Genomic DNA, 13,365 nt, shown 5'->3' on the forward strand with positions numbered 1-13,365 from the left:
TATATTCTAATTACGCCGCATACCACCGTTAAGTACACAAATTACAACGCACTTAGCAAACATATAAATTTCTCATTTATAACCCCGTCGCGGAGATGCTCAGCTCAATTTCATTGCCCTAGATTGTTGCTGGAGCGAACTAGCTTTTTATTTGTCACGTATGCGTTTACTCTATGGAAATCCATATTACTGGTAATGTATGAATAAATTGAACATCAAAAATGTTTACAACCGCTACGCCGCTGGCATCAACAAATAGACCAGCGTATTGATATGAGCCGATGTAGTAAATAAAAGTTGAAAATAAAAAATTTAAATATGTGTCATGGCAGACACACTTATGCGCGAATGGAGTAAATGTGGCAGCGAAAAAATTCAATCATGCAAAGTGCTGCCGAATATCAATATTTGTGCGCGCCGCTATGTATGCTAAGCTGACACAGTGCCGTGGCAATAGCCGCGAGTTGCGTAGTCAAAGCAAGGACAACGCTGATAAAAAAGAAATTTCAATGTTTAACATTTTTTTTTGTGCTTGCCGCCGCATTGGTTGCTATGTCTTTCCGTTTCCAACCAATGAAGTAATTTGCATGCATGACATTTGCTATGGCATACTTTGAGGCGCATCAACCGAATATTGAAATTGACGAATTCTTTGTCGCCAATTTTTCATATTCATTCATGTTTATGTATGTAGTTAATATAGCTATGAGTGTGTTAGGGCGTCGGTTAATAGCTATGATTTGTAGCTGACGTCGCGGCATATGGAAATTTCTATCTATTTTGGACAAAAAAGCGTATTTATTAATATCCAAAATAAAGAGTTTCAAATACAAGTGTATAATTTCTTCCTGAAGATAAAATATTTCCTGCGATTTGCATAAAAGAGTAAACAATTTTGGCAATAAATAAATTTTGGTAGCATACATTTAGGCTGAAAATTACTTTTTCATAAAATATTGTCGAGTTAAAAGGTTTAGCGTTACAAATATGCACTTTTACTGTTTCAGAAGGAATTTCTTAATATTTCTTTAGAACCCAATCAATTTTCCTTTCGCTAAGAGCAACGTTTTGCCACAAAATTCTAACTTAACTCATGGGGTGTGGCTTTCAAATTGATTTTTTCACCGCTCCATTCGGTGTTGGAAGGAACGCTCACTCCTTAATTGATGATGCAAATAATAACCTCTATGGTATTACACAAACTGAGCATGAAGTTATGGCTACCTAATACCGTTTAACATAAAATTGGACTATTAAATGTCAAATCTATCTATAATACCCACACTATCTAAATTGAAAATTTCCAATGAATTTCAAAGTAGGTGCAACTTTCAAATTCCATGAAAATTTCTATTTCATAGAGATCAGAGGCTTCGTAAAGTGGAGGCTAAAAGTAGATCAGCCACAGATCCCCCAATTCCACAAATTACAATTTTTCAGTAAAGATTCGTACAAAACAGATTTGGAGTGCTAATTTTTGATTGTAGAAACCTTTATAATGCCTTTAGGTTGAATCAAAGATCTACTGAAAAGTATTAATTTTCGAATAAATTCGTTTAAAAATTATTTTGATTTTTATGGAAAATTTAACTTTAATGTTCATAGTTTACTGACTTCAATGGAAATTTTGAAGAAATTACGTTGTTTCAACTTCGTATAGATCCTAAAATTATACTGTCAATATTCAAAAATTTCAATAATTTTTAAAGCAAATGTAACTTTGAAGTTTTCAGATTACAAAACTAGTAGTTCCATGGATTTTTGTGTTCCACTCTGGGTCAGTAGGCTTTCACAGCCCCACAAGTATTGGTTTCTGACCAACGTCCCACCCGAGTCTGGTTCCCAAGAAATACACAACTGCTATTTTATCATATGACGCTGATATGACATGATATGATATGATTGAAGTTTCCAGGTTGTTTTGAGGGTGAGGTGATACCAGAGCTGCACGGAATAAGGCGAGATGGACGTCTAATCACTTTCTCTGCTATTGCCTGTCATTTGCTAAGTCAGATTGAAGTATCTCGGGCAATCTAGCGAAGTTGCTGCGTTTGACACTAACTGTACTCTCAAATTTACTCTGTTCTATTTATCTAAGTCTATTTATTTAGACTTATATAGGTATGAGGTCTTCTCTTAACTTTTCCTCTCTACATCGTTGGATACAACGAGTCATTGTAGGCTCGGATTAATATCCGCCGAAAAGCTGTGTTTAGTGTATCTCACTGCAAAAAGAAGTTTTGTTTATTTTTTTTTAATTATAATTGAAACATATATTTCTAGTATAAACCCGCACTCTAGCATACATTTAGGCGCTGTGATGCAACTGTTGCCTCAGCCATTTCTTTTATTTATCTAATTTCCCTTTTGCTTCAACTACTTTAGTAATGACTTCCGGAATTGGCATTGACACCTACAATGACAACAGCTTTTCATATCTATAACACACATTATACCTGACCATTACGCTGCGCTGAGTGACAAAGCGCGCCGTGCACATTCGCGTGCAACTAAATGAAGCCTGATGACGCATTGACAAACAGGCAGCGCTTCATTTCATTAAATTTCACTTTATTTGCGCATTTTTCACTTTTCAACTTTTACTTTTTTCGACGCCTTCTGAAATGCTATTACACCGCTGCAGCACGACAGTGTGATAATATGCGTTAATTAATTAAAAAAATAAACACTTAGTCGTGTTGAATTAAAAAATGTGAAAAAATAAAATTCGACGGGGAAAATAAAAACGTTGAAATGGCATTCCACACCTTAAAAAGTGCGACATTAGATAGAAAAATTGACGAAACCAGCCAAAGCTGCACACAAACACGGCGCAGCGATACGCACACACACACATGCAACGGCGCATTGTGAGACGCGTGGGAGGCGCCAAATGAATGAGCAGTACGCGCTTAGCTAATTAGCATAATTTATCAAATGTCAACACTCGTGTGCGTTGATGAAGTGAAATTCAACTTGTTTTGCTCGAAATTTCATTATTTTTATAAAAGTGCGTTTAAGTAAACAATGTCGATATAGGTGCGCGTACAAAGGCAATTTGGTGGTGAAGGTGTGTATTTCGTACTAACCGCTTTGTTGTCGAAATATTTTTAAGCCCAAGGGATAAAGTTACAAAATTTATGCGTAAGGATTTGGTGGTTAACAACTTTACATGGATTTCTCGGCATATAAAAATTCAAAAAAATATTTCAAGCAAAACAAAGTGCGCCAAAAAATAGGCGTTTCAACTTTTTTATTCAGCAGCTTTTTAAATAGTAGAAAATCTGCTCAAAACTTCAGCTAATACAACGCTGAATGCTTTAATTGGCACTCAGTTCAGCCAGTCTAACATTTAAATCTCTCCAAATAGAAAGATTGTTAGATAATAAGTATGGAAGTGAAGTTTTAATGAATGCCTTTTTACAAATTGCTGTATAAAAAATAGAGTATGCCCTCAGAAACCCAGAAAATGCTTAAAGCGGTATTCTACTCTAGAATTTTGAAAAATTCAATTTTTTTCATATATTTAAAGTTTAGACCCTTAAGAATATATGCTCCAAAATCTTTTTAAAAATTAAAATTATTTTAAGAGCTACAGTTACTTTAGTGACGCAGTACCTAACGCACTAATAAATGACTTAGACTGCCTGAAATTTGACTCACTTTTTTAAAGGTGTTTTTCTCGAAACTACTTTTTCCACACGCTACAACCGATTTACTTGAAATTTGGTGTGAACCTTCTTTATATAATCCTTTATCGTTCCTACCAGCATCGTGTCAAAATTTTTGTTTTTAATATAAAAAAAAAAAATCAGGAATTTCAAAAAAAAAAAAAAGCGTAAATAATGATTTTTATTTTCAGGCAGTTTGCCATTTTCAAAAAAAAAATGTTTTCGTGTTCCACGAGGTAGGGACTATAACAGCATTCTTACTGATTAAAAATTTCTTTTGATTTGTTTTTTTCAGACCACCAGGAGAGTCGGGTTTAATGTCACCAGCATGCGCCATTTTTTACACCTGTCTCTCTCCCCCCCTTTAATTATTTTAATTTTTAATATTTTTTTGTAACATTTTTTTTTCTGTATTTTTAAGATATCAATAAAAACAACATAAAAAATGGATACTAAAAATATTTTTTGGTTTTTTTTTAATAAAATTCAAAAATTGCCCAAAATTTGATTTCTGCACTAGAATACCCCTTTAAACAAGCTATTAGTGGCTCTTGAAAATTTAATCTTCCATAACAAAGAGCATTAAATTGTAGAAGCGCTTGCTAATCTTTCGAACAGTATCCAGTTAAAACATTACCATCGGTTTTGTAGTTACCCGCGCGCCGCTGTGACTGGACATTAAGAAGAACAACAACAAGTTTAAACAGAAGCTTAATGCTTTTACTAAGGAGATCATACACTCTTTGACTAGTTTTGAGCGCATAATCAGCTAGTTCAAAGCCAGTGCAACCGCTCCACTATCGGAGTGAATGGACACCTCTCTGAAGGCATTTCAGAGCAGTAGAGATTCACTTCTTCTTGAAAAACGCTATTATGGTCTGATATCCCAACACTGGAGTTAATGGAGAGCTACCGGTAGAAATAAAACATACATAATTTTGAAACCAATCCTTGAGTAAACACATTTTTTTTCTCCTTTTTTTATCTGAAACAAAGAAACTTTGAAACAATCGACAATTTGGTCTGACCCAAAACAGAAAAATACAAGATATTTGTATACTTGTTTAAGGTTGGGCCTGCAGCTCATTTAACATTTTGGCCTATAAATATTCTTAAAAGTTTGTATAAGAAAATCCATTAATAAAGTGTAGGAAACAGTGGAACAATGGAAGTATTTTCCATAGTCAATTTATTCCACATTTAGCCAGGTGCTTGAACTGAATATTCTGTGATTAAAGTATATCTAGCCAAGAAGATCCTAAAACCTAACTACTTCCAAACTCTGAGCTGGCAGGCAATTTCTTAATTACCAAATTAGTAGAGTAGTTGAGAAGCAATGCACTTTGTTTTAGTAACCTTGGATAGATATAAAGGACGTTGAAATGCCGCCATAGAAGATCGAACGATTCGCTATATGAAAGCCCGTAGGCGCTAAAGCGGATAAGCAACCTTAATTCTGTGCCTTTAGGAATACCTGTGTACACCTCTTCTAACAAACAAGTAGTAGTCTGAATATTTACTTCCAATTATAACCACTTATTAAAATTTTTAATCGCAAAGAAGACTAACATCGTACATTCTCTCTTGCATATATATATTCATTTATATTTAACTAACCGAAACTCTCATTGAACAGAAATTGGTAAAAAGTTTTTGTCGATAACGTTTGTAGCATTATTAAATATACCCAAAGCCTTGATAGCATTGTTAAATACATCCAAAGCCTTGGTTAAAAAATACCAAAATCTACTATAATCTCAAATAAATGTATCTGTATATAATACATATATTGGTTTGACAAAAAAGTCTTGCGGTATTTTCGCTAGTTGGCGCTTAGAGCGCGTAGTTCTAGTTTTATTAGTCGCATCAGGTCATGCTATAACTTTTTGGAAAGCTCGTTTCACGCGCTAACATGTATTTGGTTGATTGTCGTTTCTTTTAAGTCGTTCGTGAGTTATAGCGTCGCAAACAAAATAAAGAGAAAATACGACATATTTTACAGTACTACTACGACAAAGGCAAAAATGCATCACAAGCCGCCAATACAATTTGTGCAGTTTTCGGACTCCATACAGTTTCCATTTCCACCGCACAACGATGGTTTCAACGTTTTCGTTCTGGTGTAGAGGTGGTCGAAGATACGCCACGCTCCGGAAGGCCTGTCGTCGAWAATTDCGATAAAATCGCTGAATTGGTCGAAAGAGACCGGCATAGTAGCAGCCGTAGCATCGGTCAAGAGCTGGGCATGAGTCATCAAAAAAAATTTTACGAACAATTGAAAAAAGCAAAAAAATACCGCAAGACTTTTTTGACAAGCTATTGTTATATTTTATGTGTTTCGCCATACATAAAGGCTCTCAAATTGTCTATGTAAAGGCCTCAGCATTCCCCTTCCAAGTCTCGTGACCAAAAACCATGCATTTCATCGAGTTAAAAGATATAAACAGACCGATTTTCAGTAGATCACTTTGTTGATGATACGCATTGAGACAAGTACTATTGTATAAATGCAGTAAAATCCAAATTATTGTAGCCTAAAATCTCTCCTAATGATGATCATCAACATGTTTTGCTCAAAATCGGTGTGATTATATTCTTTAACTCCACGAAAAAAAAAATCTTAGTTAATAGGTATTATTTGATTTACTCTCATATCCCATTTCACAATTAGTATTAAGTATTTACAACTTTACTGCAAAAACAGTTATAGGTAGCGATATTGTGGAATACCAGATATTTCATTAAACAATAAATTATTGGAGCACTATTAGCAAAGAGCCCAAATGTATACTTCATTTTCTCGCAAAACGACGGCGCCTAGCGTTAGGCAACAAATGTAAGCACTCAAATGTGTGCATAGAGCAAAGTTTGTCAGTTATCGAAGCTTATTTTTGGTTACAAACAAGTACGCTTTTCAGCATATAGCAAAACAGAAGAAACACACTAAACTAATGACAAACTTACCCTTTTCCAGGCAGTGGGAAACACTTAAGTGCCCATCTTCCGCATTTCCTTTAACCTCAAGCGGGGAAGTCGTTTATCATTTGCGGCTCATAACGCCGCAAAACATTTTCAATATACTGCAAAAAAAGAAGCTATTTTAAAATATGAGAAAACACTATATGGATACGATACATTTGCACAACAACAAACACACACATATGTAAATATGTCAGTGCGTGAGGAGTGGAAAGGAAAACGCCGCCAAATATGCATAGTCTCGCATTGGCGGCACTGCAAATCCTTTCTCGCATGAAATATGATGTGAAAATTCAAAGCTGTCAATGACTGCGTTCAGGCGCAAAACAAGTGAAAGCAAACAACAACTGTATATATGTAAATATGTCTGCGATAACTGTTCGCAACGGAGCATAACTTCGACTTTCAATAAAGTATATTTTTATGGCTTTCCGGTTGTGCTAAAGAAGGCAATAAATTTACAAAATACAACAAAAACATAGCAACAACAATGCAGCGTGTAAAAATCGAGGAAATCGCTAACTGTCATAAAATTTGACAGTCGAAAATTGTGTGCCGCCAAGTAACATATGCAAATGTTGTGTTGTTGCGAGTGTGAGGGTGCGCCAGCACCGCAGGCAGCTGTGTGTGTATGCGCGTTAGGCAATTTTATTGATGAGGCGTCAATGCCAAAACGCTTTCGCCATTCGACACGCTTAAGCATTCATATGTGCTTTTTTAGATACTTATATTACCGTATATACCAATCCAGACATATTTATTTACATTTTCTTAAGTCATATGTATATTGTTAGTGCGCTTTTAGGCGCTAAACTCTTTCGTTATTAACATTCACAACCAAACACTCTGCAGTCTATTGCAAGCAGTGCTACGCCACGCATGACGTCATTTTAACTGCCAAATCTTGCTCTTATCCTTGCGCATCCTCCGTCTTACACTTTATTGCTTCGACAGTTTGGCATTTGAATATTTCATGGCTCACGCGCTCGCCCAAAACTCATGTGAGGCTGCAGCAATTTTTTAAGAGTGCGTCGTGTAACATATCTATGTATGTCTATATGTATAAGTGTATGTGTTGCATAATTTATTGTTTTTATATGGTGCTCATATTGGCAGTATTTTCTGATAATACGGTGGCGTACTTGCTAACAGGGGTTGTGCTGCTTAAGACAATCGAATGGTAGTTGATAAAGTAGTCAGAGGGTGGTGATTTGAATAAATGTTTTGCTGTACAGCATACACACACACATATGCACACTATCAAACATTTTATCAAACACATATACAATTTATAAATATGGACGGAGTAAAGGATGTGTGAGTAGTGCACGCGGAGACAGCTACTCTAAGCTTTGAAGACAGCGAGATAAGCGTGAAAAATGAGTTGTGCTCGGCTGAAAATACAGTAGTGGATATTTTAGAACTATATGGTTGTTGAAATATACATATGGTATGCGAGCTATGATAAAGAAATAAAGCAAAATACACAATTCAATATAAGTATAAGAGGCATAAAAGTTAAATGAAGAATATATTTCTTAAATTTATATTCAAATATATTATTCCAAAATAGTAAGACTCCTTAATTTACATTTCGAAAACCCTTACATTGATTTTTTTCTTTAGAGAGACGATATAGATTTTGAAGAGTAAATTGAGTACCTTAAAATTATGAACAATGTCTTACTATTTTTTGCCCACAGCAGCTATATGTTACTTATCGTAATCTAAAATGCAAAATAACGTAGCATCTTCGGCTCAGTAAGGTTTGCCATTTCATCATGTCACGTTTCACTTTGATTGAACGCAAATTCACGTTCTCCGATATATTCACAAATTCACGTACATCGAAAAATCATATTTTCAGATGAGAACCACTGCTGTAGCAACAAACAAAATAGTCGGTGTTGTCGGTGAGTTCAAGTCTCGTGTGTTTCATGAAACGCAATTGCATCTAAAAAATTGATCTTTTGGTGCGTATTGTGTATGGAAGCGTCAACGGGCTTTATTTCTTTCAAAATGAGGCAGAAAATGCCGTTACTATCAGGAACGAGCCTTATAACATGATAAAGACTGAGAGACTTTTTGGCGGCATTCGATAAAATTGACGCGGAGAAACTCTATTGCCAGTAAGACGGCATGGCGTCTCATATTTCACGTCTAAACGTGTACACATTGCTTGCAAGGTTTCGCGTCCCATTAATTTCGAGAAATGCACAGTGAACAGTGTGATTTGACGTCTCTGGATTATTTTCTCATCATTCCACAGGTATTTTATATTTGAGTAAAGCATAACATTATCTTTTCCTTCAGACCTCAAACAATTTATTAGTAAGAAACGCGTTCGCACTTAACTCATCGCAACAAAACTGATTTTTTTCAAAAACAATTTGGTAAATAGATCTCTTTAGACTTACCTGAACGTGCGAACTCCGAACCCACATTCATGGAAATAATTATAACTGCCGATGAGACATAGATTTATGAGTTTCACATGCAAACAAGTCAACAATCATCGAAGTAGAAAGAGAAAAAACGTGACAAAACCTAAAAAACCCACGCCAAAGTCGCCAAAAAATCATGGTGATGCTCATTGTTTCTCGAAATTCGTGCTTTGGTACATAATTAATTTGTTTTGAAAGCACAGACGATCAAAAAGGAGTTGTATGATAATGATAATGCACCATCGCGGCGAGCCACGATATTGACCGAATTTAAAGGCAAAAACTGAATGATAACCATCGATCCACGACCATAGTCACCAGATTCGGTTCCGTGTGTTTTTTTCTTGTTACCCGAACTGAAATTGCCGCTACGTGGAACCCGTTTTCAGTCGGTCGAAGAGCTAAAACAAAATTCGCTCTAGGATCGGAAGGAGATCCCAAAAAGTGCACATGAAAAGTACTTCGAGGACTGGAAAAATGAAAAATCGTTGGCATACATAAGTGTAACACACCTGTTGGGATTACTTTGAAGCCGATAATAAATGTTGATGAATATTTAAATATTTTACGTTTTACTTAGAATTTTCGGGTACTTCAGTGTCACTATGTATAGTACATTTTTACTGACACCATTTCAATAGACATTTATAAATTGGAATGCTTAATCGGTTGAGTGCAGAGTATGTTTGCAAGCGTATAAAATCTTTCGAACTTAGCCTTTTCTTACTTGTTTGATTTATTTTTGATTTTATTGTTATTGTAAGTATATAAAAAAAAATTTTAGTTAAATTTGTTTTCATGCAAAAGGTTTGCGATAAGAAAGCTTTGTTGCTTTCCCTCCCGTAACAACTTTATTCATTTCCACTTCAGTTTTAATGCTTTGAAACACGCTTTATAATTGAAGGCCAGCGAGAAAATAGTATGTATATTTAAAAATTTTCAATGGTTACTTTTTTAACATATTATATAACAATAAATCTTTTTTAATTCTTAAATTTCGAAGTTCATTTTCAAAGCATAGTTGCCACTTTGTATGAGAAAAAAATTTGTGCTCGCCCTCAAACTTTTTTCAACCGAATTTTTTATTGAAGTTTTCCTTCAAATATTTAGTAAATTTATTCATATTTCTTTAGCCTACATATTGCTGGCGTAAAAAATGTCTGCGTACAGTATTCTAACGGTGAAATTAGCTTGCTTGGGCTACATATACGCCAGTACAAGCACACAGTGTTTTCCAACCCCCTTAAAGCGCTCTGTGGGCAACAATGCAAAGGTAGTAGGTAGTACAGGCGCAAGTGTGTACCTTTTTTAAATGAGACTTTTTTTTTTTGGAATCTTTTTCAGCAAAATTTTTCATTTGAATTTTTAAGCAGCGAGAAATTCTTTAAAATATTTTTTTGCGGCACTTTTGCGCTTTTTTATTGTTAATTTCTAGAAAACCGCTTTAGGTCACACGGCTGTCAGCGTGGCTTGAGTTGGAGTTGCCAGAATTTTGTTGTTGTAATTTCTTAAATTTTTTTGTGGGCGTTTTTGGGTGGTGTAAGCGCGATTGTTAAGGCGTTGCGCTTGTTGCTGCTATTGTTATTGTAGCTTTTGTTGGTATTTTTGTTGGTGGCGGTCGCGGTGGTTTCACGCGTTACAACTTCTTGCTCATCCATTTCATGTTTGCTACTTAACAATAACGCTCACACCACTTTACAAAGTTTTTTTTTTGTTTTTGTTTTTGCTGTGCAAATACAAATACAGTTTCCATTAGATTTTGCTGCCTATTGATTTTGAAGATTTTAAGCATTTTTCAGCGTTTTTTACACGAATTTAGTTCGGACCGATTTTCCCCTAAATTTTTTGAAATTTTTTCCGTTTTTTTTACCGTTTTTTTTTTGTGTCTTTCTTGTTGTTGTTGCTTTACGCTGCTTGTTAATTTCCTCCACTTTTCGCCGCTGGATATGATTGTGTGCGTTAGTCGCGCTAAGTGCACTTTTGGTTAATTATAAAACGCCTTGCCATGCTGGCAATCAATTCCGCGTTCTCTCCCCCACACTTCCCTCAGCTTGTCAGCGTGCACCTGTACACTGGAGAGTAGTTGGTACACTTTCCCTCTTATCATTTTAATTGCAAATATGTCCTTGAGCTAAAAGCTGAACATATCGAGACAAAAATAAACATATATATATATATATATATATATATATACTTACATACATATATACATCCATATGCTTATATATAGTACACATTTATAAATATATATCAACAGATCCCTTGTGGTTACTAATTTTTTATGATATTCGTTATTTACATAATTTTTACATTTTGACGCGCACAAATATTTGATTAAGTGCGTTCCAGCTTCATAAATTAATGGACAAACTTTTCAATTACAATTTGATTTTTTTTTCTAATTTTAACGACAAATGTTCCAATTTCCTGTGAAGTTGATTGATTTTACACCACTTGTATGACGAATGTTCCTAGAGTTTTACCTACCTATTTGACAGGCTTCTAAACAGATTTCAATAAGGACAAGGACTGCTTCTTCTTCTTGGTTGGCGTAGATAGCGCTTACACGCTTATAGCCGAGTAAAAAATAGCACGCTAGTTGTGTTGAATACGGATCTAACATAGCTAAATACTCCGCCGCCGAATCAAGAACGAAGGCTTTATGGCTGTATCAAAATTTCTCGTTTTTTGTCAGTTCCAACATGGCATCTGAGCCAACTTGCGCTTCATGTAAACATTGTTGCAGGCACTTGTCTTAGCTGATAGTGAATCAACTGTATCTAACTGATGCATCAGCTCCTTTAAAACAAATTCAAAACTTCAATTAGAACAATCCATATTTTCTTTCAGGTTGAGGTATTTTTTCATATATACATTTGCAACCAAGATCGTCACGGACATATACAAGTGTTGGGGATACTAGGCGTGTGATCTAATTCTTATGCAGCTGAGTGTAATGAGCACTGCATAAAGTGCTGAATGCCAAAATCAAAGAAACTGTAAAGCTGGAAATGAGCTGTTGGTTATGAGTTGCATTGCTAAAGCTGGCTGCAACATGAGTTCTATGAAACGAAAACATAGTTTCGAAGTGAGTCTTCTGAAATACATAAATGTAAATAAATTTAAAATAACTAGTTAATGCCTAGAGCTTAATTTAAACGCTAAATGCATTCTTATAAATGTCATAAATGTTGAAAAAATCTCTCAAACAGTAGAAAATGTCAAATATTGACCAAAAACATAGTAGAGCATAATCTAAAAAGCAATAACGACTATATGTAATATTTGCTTTGACTTAGAGTGTTAATTTTATGAAGCTAATTGTATTTTTTTTTATTAATTTTAAGCTTTTCTGCACTGAAGTGCCGAGTTATCGATTTTCTGCTTTGAGCGTGTCTTTCTCGCTCCTTCCGTTCACTTATTGCCAGATTTTTTCCGCAAATCCTTTGTAATATTGAATGAGTGACTAATGAGCATATTTGAGATTTTTTCCCTTTTTAAAAGCAAACGACAAGAATATTAATAAAAATAGAAAAATGTCTCAGAAAAAAATGAAATGAAATCAAAGAAGACAGTGGATTGCAAAAGCATCATTTGATTTTTAATTGTGTTTATTTACCGAACGGTTATACGAAATGAAATAGGACACACTTAGCAGCAATCAACGCCGCTCACTATGCTCATACTCCACACTTTCTGTAGCCCTGTGGCGTTATTTGTTTGAAGCAAATGGGGATTCTTATCTCACCACTTTCGCACTCGCTCCTTCTCGCTCTCAGCTTATCTTCGTGTTGTTGGTAGAATTGCCTGCCTACTTTAGTTACTTGAACGCTGGGCCATTCTATAGTACATCTTCGATTTTGTCGCATTTTTTGCGCACTTCAACTTAAGCATGGGCACCCCCTCCTTAATTATCAACAATCTTTGGTGATTTTTAACGCGAAAAAGGGTTTCAACTTAATTAAACAAGTTTTTTTTTTTTTTTTTAATTTCGACGTTTTTTACTTCCTTTCTTCTACTCCATTTTGTTTACTTTCCGCAACTGATAGCCGCGCTTTGTTGCTGCCAGGCGCACTGTCAACAATTTTGACCAGAAAGCACACTAACGGAAGAGTTGGGCTGGTGCGTGGATAAGAGTAGAAAAGAAATTGACAGCTAAAGTGGCTGGAATTCGCTTTAATTAAGTGTGACGAAATGCTGGCAAATGCGCTGCAGTTAAGGGAATACTTCTTACTCCGCTCGATCCGAAGATGAGGTTGTGTGGCACTCAA

Source organism: Bactrocera latifrons, unplaced genomic scaffold (genome assembly GCF_001853355.1).
Source record: "Bactrocera latifrons isolate USDA-ARS-PBARC rearing strain unplaced genomic scaffold, ASM185335v1 scaffold_4, whole genome shotgun sequence".
Taxonomy (NCBI): domain Eukaryota; kingdom Metazoa; phylum Arthropoda; class Insecta; order Diptera; family Tephritidae; genus Bactrocera; species Bactrocera latifrons.